Source organism: Panthera pardus, unplaced genomic scaffold (assembly GCF_024362965.1).
Source record: "Panthera pardus isolate Hobbes unplaced genomic scaffold, ASM2436296v1 HiC_scaffold_19, whole genome shotgun sequence".
Classification (NCBI taxonomy): domain Eukaryota; kingdom Metazoa; phylum Chordata; class Mammalia; order Carnivora; family Felidae; genus Panthera; species Panthera pardus.
The window spans coordinates 23,001,564-23,020,934 of record NW_026526754.1 but is presented as its reverse complement, the minus strand read 5'-3'; the positions used below and the strand labels follow the sequence as shown (position 1 = coordinate 23,020,934).

Here is a 19,371-nt window from a genome sequence, read left to right as displayed (position 1 = left end):
CGAGAGAGGGAGCCACAGAATCCGAAGCAGCCTCCAGGCTCCAGGCTCCGAGCTGTCAGCACAGAGCCCGATGTGGGGCTCAAACCCACAAGCTGTGAGATCATGACCTGAGCCGAAGTCGGACGCTTAGCTGACTGAGCCATCCAGGCGCCCCAGGACACTGTTAAAAGAATGAAAATATAAGGGTGCCTGGGTGGCTCAGTGGGTGAAGTATCCAACTCTTGACTTTGGTTCAGGTCATGATCTCCCAGTTCCTCAGATCGAGCCCTATGTCCAGTTCTGCACTGGCAGTGTGGAGCCTGCTTGGGATTCTCTCACTTCCTCTCTCTGTGCCCCTCCCCCACTCTCTCTCTTTCTCTAAATAAATAAATAAATAAAAGCCATTTTTTTTTTTAATTTTTTTTTTTCAACGTTTTTTTATTTATTTTTGGGACAGAGAGAGACAGAGCATGAACGGGGAGGGGCAGAGAGAGAGGGAGACACAGAATCAGAAACAGGCTCCAGGCTCCGAGCCATCAGCCCAGAGCCTGACGCGGGGCTCGAACTCACGGACCGCGAGATCGTGACCTGGCTGAAGTCGGACGCTTAACCGACTGCGCCACCCAGGCGCCCCAAAAGCCATTTTTTTAAAAGAATGAAAATACAAACAACAGATTTGGAAAGAATATTTCCAGAGCAAGTATCTGATAAAAAAAAAAAAAAAAAAAACTTGTGTCTGGAATATATAAAGAACTCTTACAACTCAGCAAGAAGAAAACAGACAGATTAAAAATGAGCAACCGATCTGAACAGACACTTCACCAAGAAGATATATGGATGATAAATACCCTATGAAAAATACTCAACATCAGTGGTCATTAGGGAGATGCAAATGAAAACCACAATGAGATATCACTACATGTCTATTAGTATGGCCAAAATCCAGAAACCTGGTGGGAATTCTCATTTCTCGCCGATGCCACAAAACGGTAGAGTCGCCCCTGAAGGCAGTTTGACCGTTTCCTATAAAGTTAAACCCTCACTATATTGAGTCGAAAACTCGTGTTTACACCAAATCATTTATGTGAGTGTTTATAGCAGCTTTATTTGCCCAAAACCGGAAGCAACAAAGACGTCCTGCGACAGACGCGTAAAGCGTAGGGCGCCCATACGGCGGAATACCACTCAGCGATGGAATGTTCCTGCTTCGTGTGGCAGGATTCACTCATACGTGTTTTGCTCAGTTAAGGAAATCAGGTCCAAAAGGCTACCTATTACATATGCCATTTATATGACAGTCCGGAAAAGGACAACTTACAGCATGGAAAACCGATAAGTGGTCACAGGGACTTAGGGAAGGGACGTGGCCCTTGACGAAGGGGACACACGCAGGGGACTCTGGGGATGGTAGGGCTGTTCTGTGTGGCGCTGGGTGATGGGCAGATAAAAAAAAATTTAATGGAAAAAAGGGCGAAATCTGGACAAAGTCTGTAGTTTAGTTGATGATAATGTCCCGGCTGGAATCTTGTTGTGCTGACCCACGTCCCATGGTTGTGAAAGGTGACAACAGTTGGGGAAACGGAGTGAAAAGCGTATGGGAACTCTTGGAGTTATCTTTGCAACGCTTGTATAAATCTAAAGTTAGTCCAGGATAAAAATGCTTCCTTGTGTTTTAAGCCGGTGAGTCTCCTGGGTCACCCCCTCTCACTGGCCGCCCTCCGCGTTCAACTCGTCCGTTCGGCGCTCTGCGCGTTTGCACGGCTCGTATCTCCCTGTCCTCATCCAGACAGGCGACAAGGCCTGGTGGTTTGGGGCACAGGAGAGAGAAACAAGGCCCCATTCTTTCCATTTACAGAGGAGGGGCCGGGTGCCCAGAGACGGTGAGGGCTTTGCCCCGTGCCACCCGGGACGCCCGCGCTGGCCGGCCCTCCCTCCACCTACGTGCTCGCTAACCGCCAACGTGCAAGTGCCGGGTCAGACTCAAGGCCGCGGTCATCCGTGTCTTCATGGGACACCTCCAGGCCCTCCCTCCTGCGGCACGCGGACAGTAGGCTCGCACTTCCACCCCCTTGCGCCGGGATGGGTCCCAGGACTACTTCCGCCACTACGTTGTGAGCCAAAGTGCCATGTGTCACTCGTCTCAATCGAACATCTCGTTACAGGTATGACGCCCCAGGCTCCCACCTCCCTCGGGCACGGGGGCTGGCGTCCGGGTGGTGGCTGCTCTGCCCGCCCGGGGCGCCCCGGGGCTGCAGCGGGGGGGCCCTGTCCTGCCTCGGGCGCATGGGGAAGGGGAGGGGGCCGTCAGGCTGGTTTGCAGTGAGTCACTGTGACCCGCTGTGACTGAGGGTCACTTGTCACAAAGAGTAGGGGGTTCGTGGGTGCGCAGTCAGAAAACCAAGGAGGGACACAGGGCACGTCACATCGGCCTGGGGAGGTCGGGGCAGGGAGAGGAATGCCAGCAGGCGGCCGTGTGACCCCGTCAGGACAGAGCGGGGCCTCGGCCGGGGAGCGATGGTGGTGAACACGGTGGGTGACCGCGTGGGGACACAACGCAACGGTTCCCGATGGCCACCGACATTGACAGAGGGCAGTGGACGCGGCGGCAGGTCCGAAACACAACCAGACGCGTCCGGCCAGGCTTTCAGAGACTCCGGAGCCCGAGACTCCACCTGTCCCGACCCCCCTGGGACCTGGTGCCCCTTCCTACAGCCGGGAGATGCGAAACAGCCCGGGCCTGTGTTCTCTCCAAGGAGCCCTGTCATCTGTTCGGTTGCTCCTAAATTCACAAAATGACTTGTAACTCTTCCTCCTGCCCCATCCTGACCCTTGTCCCGTCCCAGATACCCCAGTGCGGAGGCTGTGGGTCCCACACAGGTGTCCAAGGTTTGTCTCCCTGCCTCCCGGCTTCTCAGATGCCGGTGGCTCCAGGAGGGGCCCGGGACTCTCCAGCGGGTCGAGGAGAATAGTGTGCGGCTTGCCCAAACACTGACTGCAAACCGGGTTTTTCCACGAAGGCTTTTACGGGATGTGAAGATGTTGGGGGCGGGGGGGGGGGGCTTCCTCATGAAGCTCCCTGGCGGTGCTCTAAGGGGCCGTTACCAAGTCCCGTTTTGCAGAAATAGGAAAAAAGACCTGGGGAAGGTGAGAGATGTGGTTTGTTCAAGGCCACAGGTGGGGAGGCCAGAGCTCCAGGGCCCAGCGGGGGCCCAGCCTTGAACAAACAGCAGCTTCCCCGCGGGGGGCGGCAGGTGCATCTGTGGCCCCCCATCCGAGGGCAGCCTGGGCCCCTGCATTTGCTCCAAGGCCCCAGAGTTTTCCCGTGTCCTGAAAATTCTGTCCCCAGAACCGTCCCAACTTCTTGTGTCCTGGTAAGACGGGCCACCCAAGGCCGTGGCCTCACTCCAAAGGCAGCACCATTCCTGGATCTCGAGCAACCCGGGGGGGGGGGGTCCCATCCACCCCAATGTGCCTGGACCCCCAGTAGTTCCCCTCTCACGGGCTCGGGCAGGTGGTGCTGGGGGCAGAGGGATCGAGGAATCAACACTCACTTCCCTCCGGGCAAGAAAGGCCCCCATCGGACCTACTCTAGGAGCGTCGCCATCACAGGGGGAGAGGGGGCAGGGTGTAGGGGTGAGGTGGTAGACCGAGGCGGGGTCCTCCAGACAGAGCCGCGTCGGGAGTGAGCAAACGGGTCTCCGCTTCCTCGACGGTGGAATGGGGCAAGCCCTTAGCCTCGGAGGGTCTCCGGGAAGACACACGGGTCATAAATGCACAGCTCTTAAAGGGGCCCGGGGCCAGAGCTGGTCTGCACGTCATCATGGCAGTAACTGTCTCTGCTTAGTCACCGCGGCCGTAATCGCAGGATAACAGCACGCCCACGCGTGTGTGCCCCTGGCACCGGGCTAGGTACTTCCGGGAGCTCTCGCACACTTCACCCTCGCCGCTGCCCCGAGGCAGGAATGAAAACCCGAGGCTTCGAGTGAGGAGACGGCCTGCAAGAGAGCACCGGCGGGCCTCCCCGGCCCGGCCTCCGCGTCGCCGCCGCCTCGTGACCGTCGCGCAAGCGGCTGCGTGAGGGGGAGGGATGCAGGAGGAACCCAGGCCTCCCCACCTCCAGCATCCGTCCGCACCCTGCGGGAGCCGAGGAAGACATCTCGGCCAAGAGGTGGCCGGCACGTGAGAAGCGCGTCAGCGGCCCCCCGACCCGGGCCCCGTCCCCTGCTGCCCGTGACCTCGGCAGAGCCCGGAGGGCCCCGGGTTCGGCTGCCTCCTCTCGCACGGAGGGTGAGGGCCGTCCTGAGGAAAAGAGGGCTTGGCCCGCGTCGTGGGCTCGTGGCCCCCAGAGATACGAGTCCACGTCCTGACCCCCCAGAGCCCGTGGATGCGACCGTATCTGAAGAAAGGGTGTTTGCAGACGCGATGAAGTTAAAGGTCCTGAGATGACGTCATCCCGAAACATTGGGATGGACCCTAAATCCAGTGACAGAGGGAGAGTGAGGACACAGACAGAGGACAGTTCACATGAGGAGGGAGGCACAGGTGGAGGGCGCGGCCAGAGCCCAGGGGGTGCCGGGGGCCCCCCGGGAGCTGGAAGGGGCAGGAAGGACCCTCCCCTGGGGTTCCACAGGGCGCGCGGCCCCGTGACGCCTCGGTCTCAGAGCCCTGCCCTACTGAAGTGTGACAGACTAGGTCTCTGTGTTGTTCGCCCCCGGCTCCGTTAGGGCACCTGCAGGACGCGTGGGCGGCTCGGAAAAGGGCAGGTGGCCTTCAGTGGACAAACGTGTGTGGAGTAGCTGCCACGGGGCCCCTGGTCCGGCACCGGGGACACAGCGGCGGACATCGTCCCCCTCATGCTTATTCATCAAGTCCCTCGCGGCCCGCCCGTGTCTAACAGAGAACAGACCTTAACCCCACGCCAGGGCACAGGGGGAGGGACACCAGAGTCCTGATAGTCTCTCTGTTCCCCTCCCCTCTGGATCCACCCCGGGGCCTCTGCTCTGCAGCCTCCTCCAACCTGCGATCTGGGGACGTGCCTTTGGCAGCCAACACAAAGGCCCTGGAAAGTTCGAGGCCTGTTTCCACAGGGCCGCGTGCTCAGGGGATGCCTGAAGTCTCGGGGGCTGGGGGTTCCCAGCCTGGGCCTTCGGGGTCTTCGGAAGCCCGGGGCTTCCAGCTTTGTTGGTAGGATTCCAGGCTGCCCCTGCGGACCGGACACCAGGCGACAGAGGCCTTCGAGAGACGGAGACCCGGAGATCCTCGTGAGGGAGGAGAAAACCAGGGAGGAGGCCATCACCCCTCCCCCTGAAGCCCTGCGGGCACTCGCCCGCCGCCAGACGAAACCCGGTCAGGCTGCCAGGGGTCGGCAGCGCCGCCTCCCGGGCCTCAGTTTTCTCACCTTGTAAATGGGCTCCTCGGGCACACTTCACACACGAGCGCCCGCTTGTGCGACATAATCTCAACAGCTGCATTAAATCGCGGCGCCTGCAAGGTGGACCCCAGCAATCGGCCGGAATTAGGGGCATCCTGATTCCGAACAGAGTCTGCTAGTTCTTTGCTCCCAGACGAAAATCGAGTCACCGTCACAGATGGGAGCCCTGTGATCACAGGGAGGTGGCGGCCACGGAGGCTGGGCCAGCAGCGGCCGAGGCCGCCCACGGGCCACCCGCCACGAAGCCCGGTGATGACTTAATCCGTCCCACATGGAGCCCTGGTAGGCGCTGACCTTTGCCCATTAACCCCGCGACCCCGCCGCCCTGGCTTGGGACTACTGTCTGTCCTCGATAACCTCCCCGCCATAACTCAGGCCTCGCCCTGGCTGCAGAGATGGGCTGATAACGTGCCGCGTTCTGGGGTCAAGTTAGCGGGGCTCCGCCGACAGCCTCGCTGCCTGGTAAAAACAAAGCCCTTGGAACGAGGCCACCGGGCTCTGGAACGCCTTCACGCTGGACACCTGGAGGGAACCGCGGAGCAGCTCGGGGACCGAGACCCCCATCTGGCAGACGGAGGGGCCAAAGCCGCCCCAGCGGGGCTTCTCCTGGGCCTTGCAACCCGGCCGAGGAGAAACAGCCTTGCTGTCTGCCCTGTTCCCGTCTTGCAGAGACCAGTTATGGGCACGGACTCAGGCGCCTGGGAGAGCCCAGGGGTCCCCCGGGAGGTGACCTGTGAGTATGGACTTGGCTTCCTGCTGGGGAGCAGGCCTGGGTCCAAACCCCACCCGCTCTGCAACTGACCAACCTTGGGCACTGCACAGATGTGCCCTGAGCCTCTCCCTTCCTGACATGACCCCACGTGTGGCAAAATCAGATCTGGAGAGAAAGCCGGTCCACCGGGCGTGACTCAAAGCCCCAAAGTATCTGTGGACACTGAGGGAGCGTCATCCGGGGGGGTGGGGGTGCCCACCTCTGGGAGCCCCGGTGTCCTCGCCAGGACCCCAGGCAGGTCTCCGGGGCTGGTGCCGACACAGACAAGGCATCACCCTAGGACTCGGTGGGCGGCCAGGGGCTCACCCCACCGCCGGGGCCGTCGGGAGCGGAGCCTTGTCTGATTCTCAGACATAGGAAGTGCTTCAAACATACCTGGAGATGTGCAAGCGGGGACTTCGGGAACAGGCTTGGGACGGGGCAGTGGGCAGAGGCTGGCGAGGTTGGAGGAGCTCGGTGGGAAAAGCCGGGCGGGCCAGGAGCTGAGCGATTTGGAAGCAGGAGGAAGTGAGCAGTGTGCCGGGCACAGAGAACAGCTGACCTTGAGCGCTGACCGTGGTGTCTCTGGAGCCCGCAGCCACCCTGCATGAGTGCCCTCCGGGCCTGGAAACGCGCGGGCGCCGAGCTGTGGCAGGTGCATAACACCCCACACAGCACAGGCTCCCCCTCGGACGCTCGGCCTGCGGGAGGCTGACCCGGGAGGTTGTGTTGGGCACGTTCTGGTTCCAAGATAGAGGCAAAGAGGCAGCTTTTTTGGACCCCACTGCCTCAGGGTGCGTTAAATAGTTCAGAGACTCACCGCTCAGAGTGGGGTCCCCGGACCCCGCCCCGGGGGTGCTGAGAGGCCGCGCTCCCGGATGGGAGGCACTGGGAGGTTCAAGGCGCCCCCGTCCCGCATATCCGGCAGAGGGGATGCCAGCGCCGGCAGCCGGCCCTGGGGCTGCGCGTGGGGTGTGCTCGGAGCCCTGGCTCCCTGGACTGTGCCGTGGAAGTGATGACAACCACTTCCACGGGGTCAGAGGGAAGAAGGGTGTTTGTAGAGGGCGTAGCATGCAGTGCAGGAGACCCGCCGCTTGTTATCATTATTCATCGGCTTGGCTGTGGGGCATCACCTCCTTGAGGCACGTGGAGGTCACCCACAGGGGAGCTGGGAGGTCTGGCCCCCGGCTGCCCCCTCCAACTGGGAGATGAAGTCCGTCAGAGACCCTCCAGGCCGGGACGCGTCCGATGTGGCCCCTGTGAGAGCAGGTGTCCCCGGCCAGAGGCCAGCTCCCCTGGCTACAGACAGCCCAGAGCGCCCTCGGGGTTGGAGCTATCCCACGGGGGCTGGGAGACGCCAGGGGCCCCCCTGCGCAGGAGCCGTGGGGCTGCCCTCCCCCAGTCCTGCTGCCCCCTCGTCCTGCCTTCAGGGCCCAGCACCAGGCCCCAGGAGTTGTTCAAGACACGTGCTCGCCGAGTGAGCCCGAGGAGGGATGCTGGGCCCCTTGCCCACCCCACCCCACCCCCGACACCCTCTGACCTGGGACACCGGCCCTGGGGAACTGCACCTGACACACCTAGCCTTTCGTTCTCCGGGATTCTTCAACCGGGAAGCGAGCTGTGTGCTCAGCGTGGCCCACTCAGCGATATCTGAGACTCACCAAGCGGGGCGGACACGGGAGTCTGACGACGATGACGGCGACCTTGTCCCACGGAGGGACCAACCCTCCCACAGCGATGAGCTTACAAAACAGGGTCGCTTTGTTGCATTGAACCGCATGGCGCGTCCCGGTCCTCGGAAGAGTGAGAACCGTGCCCAGAGGACGCGCGACTCACCTGTCCCGCCCCCGCACAGATGCGCGCCATCACCGTCCTGGACAGGAGCCTCCCCAGGAGCCGGAGCTGACCGGGCGGGTGCGGGGGGAGGGGCCCGGGACAGGAGCGGGGGCCCCAGCGGGGGACAGCTGCAGCCGGTCTGACTAATGGACGGGCCGCCGCTCCGACAGGCCTCGCAGACACCCGGCCAGATAAACGCACCGTCTGTCCGGGCCATTTTTCCTGTGCTATCTCCTGTGGAGGCCCCGCTGACACCCTGTCAGCCCGCCAAGTGACGGATGGCCCCGGGGAGCCGGCCCGCCCCACCCCGGCGTGCAGACCTGCGGGGCTCCCCAGGGCCCACCTGCTGCTACCCTGCAGGCGTGCTGCTCTCTGGGGTGCACAGGGGGCACCCCAGACTCCGGAGCGTCACATGCGTCGGCCCACGCCGTGCACGCGCCCACGCGGATGCACGTGCTGCCTCGAGGAAGCCGGCTTTCGAAGCGTGGGGCTCGGCAAGCCCGGCTCTCGGCAGTTTTTCCGCGATCACACGGCTGGACCCTGAGCTTCTTGCCGACCCCCTGCACGCATTCACAGGGGTCCCGCTCAATCCCGAGGGGGCCGACCCACCAAAGGCACGACGCTGGACGAGGAGGCGAGCTGGCCACCACGGCCTGGGCAGGGCTGTCTCAGACCCCGCCCCCAGGGAGAGCTGGCCAGGGCTTCCCGTGCCCCGAACCCCCAAAGTCGGTCAGAAGCAGCACTCCACCTTCAAGCCGTGAACTTCCCGGGAAGCGAGACAGAACGAGCCTCACGTGCTCCCGTTATGAAATGGACGTGCGAGAGTCACGTGGCCACGGCGAGTAAACAGCGGACCGTCCGCTCGTCCCCAGCCGTCTCCGGGGAAATGACAAACGCCGGATAGAACCGGTGGGACCCCGGAGGCCGGATGCCCACCATCGCGGACTGTTTATGTTTGAGGCCGTCCTGGAAGAAAAATGTGAGAACGCCTTTCCAGAACATGGCAGGCAAGCGAGGCCTGCCCGGGTGCCAGGGAAGCCGCACAATAGGGCAAACGCGTAGAGGAAGGGTAGGGCCGGGCACGGCCGCCACAGAGACGGAGCGCGGATTCAGCCCTTCCCTCCGCTTTCTGCCCAGATGCTGCAAAAAAGGGACCTGGGGTCTGCTCCCCCACCTGGCCCTCGGGGCCTGGCCCTGTCCCTCGGCCCGCCAAGTCCTGTGAGCCAAATCCGTCTGCTTTGGTGGCCTGTGCAAACCCTGAGTTTGGGGTGACGGACGCTCCAGACGGACGGACACACAGGAGCTCCGTGACAGTTATTGGTGAAGCCCGGTAAAAGCAGGCCTTTTATTTTATTCCAGCTCAAACGCTGCGGTCCGTTCAGGAGCAAGGCGGGTGTCTCCTCGCAAAGGACGGGGCCCTTTGAGCACCAGGGAATCAGGAGGCCGATCGTGTGACTTCCCAGGAAGCTTAGCTCCAAGGGAATCCGCTCTTGGGCAATGTCACCCTTCCTGGCCTCACATCTTAATAAGAACCAACTTTCTGGAGGTATTAACCCAGGAACAAACGTCGACCCACGTTCACGAAGACCCCCGCGTGTGCCAAGTGCTGTCCGTCAAAACTCACCGGCCCCCGAGGGAAGAGCCGGCTGCTTCCGTGACCTCGTGTCCCCAGGGGGGGCTCCTCCTTTTCACCAGCGACCTGCCCGCAGGCCAGGGGCTGGCGCCCGTCTGCCCGGGTTTCCTCGCCTGCAAGGTGGACGTGGTCACGGGGCCGCCATCGCTCAGGGGCCGTCCTGAAAACGACACAAAGGGGGGGATGCACAGAAAACTCGGGCTCAGGAGTCCCCACCGGGCAGGAGGTGGGTCGAGCTGTGTCTCAGAGGGACCCCAAGACACGGGAGTCGCTTCTCTCGGCCACAGAGGCCAACTCTGCTCCCCTAAGGGCACGGTGGGCCAGGGCCCCCTCGCCAGGGCGTTGTCTTCATCCCCCCGCCCCGAGCAGCCCCCCAGCCGCCGTGCGCCCCCCGCCCCGGGAGGGCTGCAGGCTCCGCAGGCTCCAGAACCACATCCTCGGACCCGCTGGCCCGCGCTCCGTCCGTCACACGGCCACGCCCGGCTGCAAGGAGGCGGGGCAAACAGCATGTATTTGGGGTGGCCCCTGCCCTTGCTTAGAACTGGGGGTGTGACGACACGGAGGAAGGGCAGGCAGGTGTGGGGACGTACGAGCCGTCTCAGCCCCGCCCCGCCAGGCAAGCACCGTTCTCTCCATTTCACAGATGGCACCACTGAGCCGCCTCCGAAGCCTTGGGCGGACGGGGACGTTGTCTTCTCCCACCGGCGCGCAGGATCTCACCCGACAGGCAGTGCGGTGGGGGGTGGGGGCCGGGTGGGCGTCCCGTGGGGCCTCCGGGGGAGAGACCACCCTGCCAGGCCCGCACGGGGGCCTCCTCAGGAATGTGCCCGGAGGCCCTTCCCACAAGGCCATTTTTCTCACCGCCTCGGGGGATTAAGATAGCAGACGGGGAGCCTCTCCCCTCCTCCACACGCCCGCCTGGCTGGTGATGCCCAGTCGGGGGGAGGGCCGGGCGGGGGCCGGCTCTGCGCTCTGCTGAGCCCACGCCGGCAGGGCTCCGGGGTGCCGCCTGGGGCCAGGCACGGCGTGGCATCATCAGTCTACCACCGCCGGCAGCCACGGAGGCCGGCTCCGCGCCTCTCCCCAGCCAGGACTCGAAGGCGCAGAGGCACGGTCACCTTGCCCAGGTGACTCGGTGACTCGGGAGGGCACGGCCACACCAGCCGGGTCCCGCGGGGGTGTAACCGCAGCTCAGCACGACCTCCGGACAGGTGCTTCGCCCCTGCGTCTGTGACGGCGAATCTGGAGCTCCCCTCGGACGGGTGCAAAGAGAACGATGTGGCCACGCGGGGCGCTGGCCGTGCGCTGCCTGCCCTCCCCTGCGGGGCTTCCCCGGCGCGGTCTCCCCATCCGTCGCCCGGGGGGGGACAGTGGCTCCTCCCCTGCTCCTCTCCGTCGGGAGAGGGTGACAGCAGCTGGCATCGCCGTCCTGACTGGTACCTGTCTTTGCGTTTGAAGTGAGACCAAAAGTTGAAATAATCAAACGCAAGAGAAAAGAGGCAGAGGGGAGGGTGCAGATTAGAGGGAGCTGGGACGGGCCGTAGACGCCTGGAAAGGAAGCCCAGCCGCCGAGCGGACCAGGCGCCTTTGGTGCGAACACAGGCACCACGGCAGCAAGAAGGGCGATCGACGCTTCCGCAACGTCTTCCGTTTCAAAGCCTGGTTCTCGCCCTCGGAGAAGCCGGGCTGGACACGGGAAGCCGGACCAGGGAAGCCTCGAGTTCAGCGATGTCCAGCACCGGAGCCCCCCCCCACCTCCCGCCACGGGGACGAGGGCTCCGGAAATCGTGCCAGGGCCGCCAGACAACGCACACAGGATGGACACCGGACCCCCAGGGGCGGACCCCAAGACAAGGCTCTGGGAACGAGCAGTGTGTTTGGGGGTGACCACAGCCCCAGCAGTGGGGGGCAGGCGAGACCCCAGGGGGAAGCCCGCCCCACCGGGTGCTCACAGAGCAGGAGACCACACGGGCCAGCGGGCCAGGCCCCCGCGCGCTCCGGGAGCAGGGCAGCGCCCACCCGACCGGCGACCCAGGGCAGGGAGAGGGCAGAGGCTGCCGGCGGGTGGGGCCCACGCGGGCGGCTGCACCTGCCGACATTCCTTCCCCTTAACCGCACTTCCCTGCGTTTTATGTCGTGTCCTTTTTAACGAGAAAAGTAACGGAATCTGATGAAAGACAGAATGGCCCCGAACCCTCCCCAGCGGAGTCAGCTCTGCGGTGTCACGGTCCCTCCGCCACCGGACGCGGCTCCCTTCCAGCCGGGTCCTTGCCTCTGGCCGCGCGCCCGCCCCCTCGGACGCCTGCGGCCCATCGGGCGACACGTCGTCAGATATTTGAACGAGGACGGGTGTCCATCAGCCTGAGGCCATCGCTGCCGGGCTGTGAACACGGGTCCTGACCAGGCCCCCCGGAGACAGAAATCCCTTAGCTCCTGGCGGGCAGGACTGCAGGGACCCCGGCGGGAGCCTGCCTCCATTTTGGCACACTCTAACACTGCAAGGTCGTCCGTGGAGAGGAGGTGTCCCTGGTACAGCGGGCGTCTGGGCTCCGTGGGGACCCGGGCCCTCCTCCCACCCCTGCTAACCTGGGGATGCTCTAGGGGTGCTCCGGGGCTGCAAGCTGGGACCCCCCCCCGATGCCCAGCCGTCTGCTGGCACGTGCCCTCCCTGCCTTCGACCCCACGTCGCACGCACAGTCCCAGGGCAAAGTGCCAGCCGACACAGCGTGTCCTCCCTTCTCTCTCCCTCTTTCCCGTTTTTTCCCTCGCCACGTATCGAGTGTCTAACCTTCTCCCACCCAGACCCGCTCTCAGAAATAACACCTTCCCCGTCATCCACACCCCATGTGAGTCAGATGGCTCGGAGGGTGATTGCTTTGCGGGCAAAGGGGCACACGGGGGCCTTGGAAGCAGCCAGAGCAGCCGGGGCACTTCTGCTCCAGCTGAGCGCACGCCCACCCTGGGTCCCTGTGGTCGAACGTGTACGTGTGGGCGCAAAGCTCCGCGTGCAAGAATGCTCGCTGCAGCCGAGAAGCGGTAACCCCCGGATGCTCACCGCCCGCGCCGTGCGATGGACGGGCCCCTGGGTTGTTCCGTGACCCGGAACACTTCAGAGCAGCAAGACCGAGGCGCCCAGCCACCCCAGAGAATCCCAGGCAGCTCCACGGCAGGGTCTGGGGCGCCCCCTGGGCGTGTGCCTCCAACGCAAAACTGGGGTCCTCCCCTGAGCAGAGTAAGTTGAGAGCCACTTCCTGGAACTCTGTGTCCTGGGGACAGTGGCTAGACCTGAAACCCTGCAGGGACCAGCCGTGCTGTGTGACCTTGGGCAAGTGACTTAAACTTTCTGTGCCTTCCTTTCCGCCTCTGAAAAGTGGAGATAGTGATACCTGTCGCTACCATGAGTGAGATAACACAAAATCTCGTGGAGCTATGGTGGCTGTGGCAGGGATGTGATGCCTTGCTCTGTTTGGGACACTGGGAACACTGCCTGCTGGTGAGCCAGATGGCCCACGTGACCATTATCCTTAGGCAGTGCACGGGGTGGTACAAAGATTACAGGCTTTGGAGGCCGGGGCATCTGTTGGCTCAGCTGTCTCCTGTGTGTCCTTAAGAGAATCGCTCAACCTCTCTGACCCCAGTTCCCCATCCATAGAATGGGTTGTTCTTGGGACACAGAGAAGATAACGCAGCGTTTAAAATGCACAGCGTGGATCCTTGGGTGGTAACGGGAAGTGATTTTAGGTGGTCAGCGGGCAAACCTTTTGTTTTAACGGTAAACACGTTTATGTTAATGCTCGTTAGAAAGAACTTCAGAATTAAGTATCGAATCTGTCACTTTCCGGGACTTATTACTGAGGCTGGGTTTCCTTTTGCACCTTTAAATGTCTTCTACGGCAACTACGTAAAGGAGAATATTTGTAACACCAGGGGAACAGAGACAGGGCACTTGGGTGCCCCGCCCGCGGCCCCTCTGCGACCTGAGTCCCCCCCCCCCCCGCCCCGCCCCACTGTGGCCGCGTGTCCCTGCTTCTCAGCCTGGGCCAGGGGACCGTGCCAGCCCTGCGGAGGGCGGCCTGGGGGCTCCAGGAGCCGCCCCGCAGCACAGACGGGCGTCCTGAGCACGTCGGCTGGTGCGGTCTGGTCGGTTCCTCATCGAGTCCTGCGTGGGGCTTGTGCCTCGCACAGTTATCAATAAGCTTTGTTAACGAACCCTCTGGCCCCTCTCCCTGCCTGTCTCCCTTCTCCTCGGCCCTGCCCGGGCCCTGCGTGGGCAAGAAGCGGCCGCAAGCTTCCAGAAGTCCCAACCTCAACGTGTCCGCCAGGCTGCGCTCCTTCTGGACGCCGTAGGGGGGACCTGTTCCCTCGTCTCTTTCTGGTTCTGGAGGCGCCTGCACCCCGTGCTTCGAGGCCTCTCTCTCCACCTTCGGAGCTGGCGGTGACAGCCTCAACCCTCTCCCTCTTCTTCCTTCAGGGATCCTTGCAGTGACCCTGTGCCTGCTCAAATCACCCAAGACACTCTCCCTGTTTTAAACTCTGGAACCTAATCCCACCTGCAAAGTCCCCTTTGCCACGTAAGGTCACATACTTGCAGGTTCCAGGGATTCAAGCGGAGGCATCCTCGGGGGCCAGTGTTGCGCTGACCACAGACTTCCTGGGCCACCCTCCCCACCCCCTTGAGGCTACCTGTACCGCATCCTTGCCTCAGGCTCTGCTTCTGGGGACCCAAACCCACCCCCGAGGACACACACCGCCCCTCAGCTCTCGCTGCACCCTCAACCCGTGCGACGAGGAGCCCATGTGGGACATCCGTATGAAATCTGACCTCATGCCGCTGTGATCCCCACTGAGATCCCAACACACCCCCGTCAGCCAGTGCTCCTGGCGGCTCTGGAGTTTCCCCTCCAGAATCTCAAGTTCTGTCTCAATGTTCCACACGTGGGCATCTGTCCGGGGCCTGCGGGAAGGTGGGACGGAGGATGGAGAGAGGGCCAGCCCTTCCCCCGCCGCGGGGCCCCCGGCAGAGAAACCGGGCAGGGGGAGATGATGGAGGGGCACCCCGGAGGCAGTCTCCCGGAGAGGCCCTTGCCCCCAGGCGGCCCCGGGGTGGGGGCGAGTCTCAGAGCCGTCCTGCAGGTCCGGCCGCAAGCACGAACCCACACACGGTCAGACAAGAGCCGGCCCCGTGCCGCCGAGCCCCTTACGTACGTGGTCCCATCCGTCGTCCCAGAAGCCCTGCCAAGTGGGTGCTATGCAGCAATCCCATTTAATAGATGAGGAAGCCGGGGCCCAGAGAGGTTGGGTAACTTGCCCGGGAACACACAGCCAGTGAGTGGTGGAGCCTGGGCTCGCGGTCGGTGTGTGAGATGCTAAACTCCTCCCGACCCCCAGAGGGGCCAGCGGTGTAGACCTGCAATGTTTCATCTTAACATGCATCCCCTGGAGTCCAGTCGGTGCCACTAACCTAAGGGAAGGGGAACGTGGTCATCCGAAGGAGGGGTCGTTGGCTCGAAAGCAAGGATTGCTCCAGAAGCAGCTCCCTGACCACCGAGCCCCCAGCTGAAACCCCGTGACTTGGGCTCCTGGTCTGAGCGGACGCGGGCAGAGGCCCACCCCAGGGACCCCTCCTGTCACTGCTCAAAACTCCCACCTGCCAGGCCCCGCGTCCCCATGCCCGGGGGCTTCACGTCCCGGGTTTAAAGAGCGTCCCCCTCAGAGTACACGTCCGACCAGAACCTGGGAACGTGACCTTATTCGGAAATAGGGGTTTTGCCGGTGGAACTAGTTAAGTCAGGCTGTAACTGGGTCAGCACCGGCCATGAGCCCGACCGCCGCGGTCCTCAGAGGAGGGCGGTGTGAACACGGAGACACGGACGCACTCTGCAGGCTGGGCCTCCGACTGCCGGCTCAGGTCCTGATCTCACGGTCCGTGGGTTCGAGCCCCGGGTCAGGCTCCGTGCTGACAGCTCCGAGCCTGGAGCTGCTTCGGATTCTGGGTCTCCCTCCCTCTGTGCCCCTCCCCTGCTCATGCTCTGTCTCTCTGTCTCTCAAAAATAAATAAACGTTGGGGCGCCTGGGTGGCGCAGTCGGTTGAGCGTCCGACTTCAGCCAGGTCACGATCTCGCGGTCCGTGAGTTCGAGCCCCGCGTCAGGCTCTGGGCTGATGGCTCGGAGCCTGGAGCCTGTTTCCGATTCTGTGTCTCCCTCTCTCTCTCTGCCCCTCCCCCGTTCATGCTCTGTCTCTCTCTGTCCCAAAAATAAATAAAAAAACGTTGAAAAAAAAAATTAAAATAAATAAATAAATAAAAATAAATAAACGTTAAAAAATTTTTAAAAATATATGAGAGAATAAATTTCTGCTGTTCTTAAGGCCCCGCTTTGTGACATCGGTCACAGGCGTCCAGAAACAGCTGCTCCAGCGGAGCACAGGGCAAGCTGCAGGGGCTGGGAATGCTCTCAGCCGGGGGCAGATGGGAGTCCCTTGGATGGGACATCAGTGGGGACCGTGTGTCACACCCTCTCCTGTAGGACCCCAGCAGGACCAGGCGCCGGGAGCCCACGGGGGGCCACCTCGATGCCTCTCCGGGTTGCCTCGTCTCACCTCCCCACTGCCCTGCTGATGTCCCAAACATACAACGTGCACACACCCTCGCCCCAGGGTCTCCCCCTGGTGGGGAGTAAAATGAAAACACCACCTCTCCCCATCTGGACACACCTCCAAGGACAGGGACTGCGAAACTGCAACCAAGCTTTCATAAATACTCGCTGAGTGTCTCCCAGGAGCCTTGCGTGGGATATAGCAGACAATATAGCCCAGATTCCGGGGTTGTAGGCAGACCGAGATGCCTCTCACTGATGCACTGTGGCCGGGGGGGGGGCGGGGGGCTCACCACCGAACGTTGCCTTGTCCACCTTTGCCTAGGATGAGGGTTTTAGCGTTGCAAACCATGATTCCTAAGTGGACTGGCCCAGGGCACAAAGCCTCATAATAACTCAACTCACGGGAGACGGATGTATATACCATAACCCATATTTAGAGAAGGCGCTGCCTTTCCGGGGACTGGAGTTGCCCGGGCTCCCAGACACCACGCTGCCGGCCCGCTGACATAGAGATCCAAAGGCTTCTGGGAGGACCAGGGCCGGTCCCGACACTCACAAGGTCTTGATGATCCTGCTGCCTGTGCCCTGAATGTGTCCTTTTCTGCCCCCCGCCCCCCACACACACACAGAGCAGGGACCTTCTCTGGTTCGCAGCCGTATTTCTGGGGTGGGCACAGACTTTGAAGCAGTGCTAACTGTTCAGGAGGTCAGGCTCCCTCCAGTTTGTGCCCTTGCTGTCCCCGTGTCTGACCCTGTGGCACCCAGCCAGGGGATGGAGAGGCACAGCGCCCGCGGCACACGACCCGCGTCCCGGATACCTCGGTAAGAAACAGCAGCCTCCTTCCCCGCTGTGGCTCCTGCGGGCGAGAGCCAGGCACGTGACCCCCACCCCGGATGCAAAATCATCTGGGAAACGGGGTCCCCGGCCCGGCAGCCACACCCGAAAGACACCGTCCTACATGCTGGGAAGAGGAGCATCGCTTCGGAGAACAGCCAGCGCGCTCGGCATTTGACGGATCCATTGATCGACGCGTTAACTAACGAGCGAACAGACCGCCGGAAAGAGATCTCGTGACTGCTGGCGAAGCGTTGAGCTGGCCCAGGGACCCTCGGGGCCGAACACGTGAGCTCACAGACGTGCCGTCCGCCCCACATGTCACCACCAGGTGCGTCCCCCACTCACGGGGCCTTCGTGGGGTCCCGGAGGCCCGCTCGCCGGCCTTCCCCACCCCGAGAACCAGGCCCAGGGACGGGGCATGTGCCCAGGGTCACGGGGCAAGCCTGTCGGTGAGGAGCGGGGCCCCCGGCCACCTGACCCCCAGGCCAGGGCCTGGGCCGCTGCATGGCCGCGGGACCCTCATTGTTCAGCTAATTACCGCAAGTCCAGGCCTGCGGAGCCTCTGTGTGGGGACGCTGTGTAAACATTTCCTCTTTGGCAGAGCAGGAAATGAAGGGATGACAAGGTCAAGTGACTTTCCTCGGCTCCCGCTGTCCTGCCCGTCATCCCAGGCCCCGCCCAGGCCTGCTGGCCGCCTTCCCAAGGCTCCTGAGCTGGGCTGGGGGGAGAGGGCGGGGGCGGGTGGCCCCACATCGCCCCCCAGCATCCTGCCGCCTCCCTGCTGGACGTTTTGGGGAAAGTCGCTCGACCTCTCTGGGCGTCCATTTCCTCCCTGCCAAGTCCCTTCCCCGTGGGCTTGTATTAAAGGACACAACGTGAGCAAAGCGTTTGGCACAGACCCTGACAGGGAGTGGGTTCTCACCATTGTTTTCCTATTTTTAAGCTCTACTTAGAAGATTATTCACAGAATTGTACACTTTACGATGGTTAATTGTATGTTATGTGATCTTCACCCTGATGAAGATTACGTATGAGACTCTCTTCTCCTCTGTCCCCTATCATCACACACACACACACTCACACGCTCTCATCTCTTATCACACTGAGATCTCACAGCACCCCTGCAAATGTGCCCCGCGTCCCCAGCCTGCAGATGGGTAGACTGGAGGCACGGAGAAACGAGCCACTGGAAGTCCCACGCTGGATTAGTGGCAGGGCCAAGCTGTGCTCAAAGTCAGACACACAACACTGACTGCAGGTCCGATCTGCCGGGTCTGCCCCCAGGTCCCACACGTGTCACGGGCGCTGCCGCGCTACCTCTCCTAAGCTGCTCTCGGGCCCCAGGCTAGCAGCTCTCCCCGCGCCCTCCCCCCGCCCCCACTGACTTTCTGCTCAAAGGAACTTCACGATGAGTTAATCCGACACCCCATTTAACAGAAGAGTAAACAGACCAGAGAGGTTAAGTGACTTGCCCAAGGTCACACAGCTAATTAGTACCAGACCAGACACACAGCCAAGGCTTCCTGCCTCCCCCGCCTGGGCGGCTCCTGAATCTTCTGCAGACAATCTGGGGGGGGGGGGGGGGGGGGGGGGGGGCTCAGCTCCAGCGACAGGGCTCCGCGACCGTGCCGCCAGCCAGCGGGCCAGTAGTGAGGGGCTGTCGCAAGTTCGTAGGACTTTTAAAAACTCTTTAGGTGCCAGGCTCCGTGCCTGAGCCAGTCAAAATCTGACCCGTGCCCCAGGTCTCTCCCTAAGTGTTCCAAAAAGAGAAAAGTTGCTTTGAAACTTAGAGGAAGCAATTTCCCAATTGCCTGTGCATCAAATCCACTTATTTTTTCCCCCTTGTGTGGACTGTGGGATTTTTAAAAAAGATATTTCCCATTACAAAAAAATAAGTTCAAAGAGAAGAAAAAAAAAAAAAAAAAAAAAAAGCAGCGAGCCCCTGTTGAGCGCCGCGGGACGCCAAGCTGCCGGGAATGGGTTGCCCTCTGCTGGACACACGCGGTATAGCCGTCTTCCGGACCTGGGTTCCTGAAGGGCCTAAGGAAGCATCTGCGCCCCCTTCTCACTCCCCAGAATCATCGCGGACCCAACGCAATGGCTGTGGTGCTGCCCCCAAGCGGGTTCGCATCTTCCCAACTAGGAGCTGCTCAGAAGTCAGACATGCGCTTGGAGGTCCGCAATGGCTGTGGTGCTGCCCCCAAGCGGGTTCGCATCTTCACCCACAACTAGGAGCTGCTCAGAAGTTAGACATGCGCTTGGAGGACGACCCGTCCGGGGCCGCGTGGGTGGCTCAGCGGGTTGAG

The 19,371-nt window shown here is 62.1% G+C and overlaps 1 long non-coding RNA gene across 1 annotated transcript in view; it reads left to right on the top strand.

The window, feature by feature from the left end:
• The first annotated feature begins 1,130 nt into the window (after positions 1-1,130).
• LOC109245577 (uncharacterized) overlaps positions 1,131-19,371 on the top strand; it is a 28,826-nt gene continuing 10,585 nt past the window's right edge. Inside the window, exon 1 of the long non-coding RNA XR_008423605.1 lies at positions 1,131-2,141. This is a non-coding gene — a long non-coding RNA (uncharacterized LOC109245577). The remainder of the gene's footprint in view (positions 2,142-19,371) is intronic.